The sequence below is a fragment of the Atta cephalotes genome (assembly GCF_000143395.1).
Source record: "Atta cephalotes unplaced genomic scaffold scaffold00033, whole genome shotgun sequence".
NCBI lineage: Eukaryota > Metazoa > Arthropoda > Insecta > Hymenoptera > Formicidae > Atta > Atta cephalotes.
In genome coordinates this window covers 541,736-544,369 of record NW_012130097.1, presented here as the reverse complement: position 1 = coordinate 544,369, position 2,634 = coordinate 541,736, and the positions used below count along the sequence as shown (strand labels likewise).

Genomic DNA, 2,634 nt, shown 5'->3' with positions numbered 1-2,634 from the left:
TATATATATATATATATATATATATATATATATATATAAAAATNTAATATATGTGTGTATATGTATGTATAAGATATAAAATAACAAATAATTCTATAGATATATTTAATTAAGAACTTGATATTTAATTATACATTTATTTAAAGACAAAACTTTCAGTAAAAATATGACTTAACAATATTTAATGTTATTGCAAAAAAACCTCTATCGCTTTATTTACACAGGAATTAAGCCGCAGGCTGTCGGAGAGATTTTTTTTTTAAATCAAGAAAAAAGGAAATCTATTTGTAGAATTAAAATGCTCATGGCTATCCGCAAAAGCTGAACATCGGCCGTTTATAAAGTGATATTCTCGTTGAATATTCTTTCAGGGAACGAGACGTATTGGCAACATTTCCGATATTCTCCACGACCCATTTTTCTTAAATGCGGTCGAAATGCTTATAGCATTAATGACAACAATGCTTATAGCATTAATGACAACAATGAGCTAATTATCGTAATGAGCTTTAAATTTTAAATATTCGGTGCATGAAGTTATGCTAAGTTTTATCAATAACTAATTCGCCCTGCTATGTCCAATAAATTTACGTAGTTCACGAAAATATTTATTAATATTTCTGTTTAAAATATTATTAGATTAAACGCCGTAATTATCAATTTATTAAAATGCTTGTGGTATTTGAAATAAAATTATAATTGAGAAACAATTAAGGAGCAATGTAATAGAATCATTGCAATAGAGAAATTAAACAATCTTAAAATCAAAATTTCTTTAAACCAAACTTTCTTTATTTAATTCTTAGATGAAATTTATTGAAGATAAAAGATTTAGAGAGAAAATTTTTAAAAATTTTTAGAAAGACAAAACAGGAATTTCGTAAATCAAAAATCAAAAACAATTTTTTTTATCATTATAATTTGGGGACTCTGTGTTATCGTCTATTAACTCTCTTGATTATCATCTATATTAAATTAATAAAGTTACTCCTCTTACTTGAGGATATTAAGAATAATCGATAGATAATTAATATCATTTCTTTTCGCATAGAAAATTTTATTCATTACTTATACATGGCGATCAATCTTTATATCCGTACATAATATTGACACGTTGGACGTAACTAAGTTAATAGGAATATACCGTGATCATTTCTATGTATTCATGTGTGCAGATCCAATTTCCAGTTGAAAATTACAGAACGTCAAGGCGGCACAATGGCTCTTCCTCTCTCATTGTTACATGTTACGCGTACGCGATCCAATAGGACCGTATAATATCTTTTCAGAAACAAAAATATTAATAAGAAAATGGTCGGTGTTTAAAACGTGACAAAAAAACGGGAAACAGAAGCGAGTAAGGGGTTAATGTGCTTTTGATGTAACTCTGAAAATGGTGATCGATTTTAGAATTATTCAACGCGGAACTCTCGAGACCGGCGTTACGCTCACGTCAAATTAGCTAAGCTAATCAAAAGTCATGAAATATGAAGTGCGATTAATGCCATCCAGTACTTAATATCATTAACAGATATTGATTATTCTACCGTTGGCACAACTCGTCCGCTTCGTGATGTAGGGCTTGTGCAAACTGTCGAGTATTTCCATGGGATAGTTTCGAAACGCTAGTCTTTATCTGAAGGCGCGCACGACTCTCCGCGTTTTCCACGGTCTGTTTGGTGATATCGAGATCGCGCACGGTGCTGTTGAGCTTCCATCTGGCAGAGATAGCCATTCATATCGCTCGAGTCCGGATACGTGAGTCCGCCTGATCGAAGATATTCGCGATTTGTTTTTCAGACGGAAACCTCTCGCAACCAATTTCACTCGTTTAAAATCGATTTTCAATACAATACGGTACGATATAACATACTAGGCTGTGTTCCAAAACGTATGTATCTGAAATTTCAGCCCCAGCCTTTTACATTTTCCTTGTCCCTTTTGCAGACTCTGATCTTTTATCGCAGCGATATACCGATACTTAATTTATTAATTGGCAAGAACAATTAATTAGCCGCCGTTATGTATAAACTTATATTTACCTATATAATTATCCTATTCTGTTATTCTCTTATGTATGCCATTGGCAAATGTTTTCTTTATTAAATCATATATTAACGTAATCTTATAAGACAAATTCTGATAAATATAATTCCTTTAAAAGATAAGCAATAATAATTTTAAAGCAAACGATCGATACTGTGAAAGCTATTATAATTACTATGCGGCAGCTTTCATAAGCATTCCCGTGCACGAGAAATAATCTTTGTAATCTATCTTCGTATAATCTGTCTTCGTAAGTTTCATGCATATCTGGAACAATAACGCATAGTGACCTGTTTTCCGTTTAATAGAAATCTATCTCATGCTACACTATAAAAAAATACGTGCAAATACAACATTATACCATTATTAAAGATGTATATTCATATATACGTAAGTAAAGTTATAACTTATAAATAAAATTTCGATTAAAGTTTCAAATAAAAGTATTTATATATAATATTCTTCTCTAAAATAAAACAATTAGCAAAAATACATTTATACAATTGAAATCTAATTTATAAGCATACACATATATATATATATATATATATATATATATATATATATATATATATATATATATATATA

The 2,634-nt window shown here is 29.7% G+C and overlaps 1 protein-coding gene across 1 annotated transcript in view; it reads right to left on the bottom strand.

The window, feature by feature from the left end:
• The window catches only part of LOC105621440 (tetratricopeptide repeat protein 25-like), an 11,396-nt gene that overhangs the window by 2,970 nt on the left and 5,792 nt on the right, over window positions 1-2,634 (bottom strand). The window lies entirely within an intron of this gene.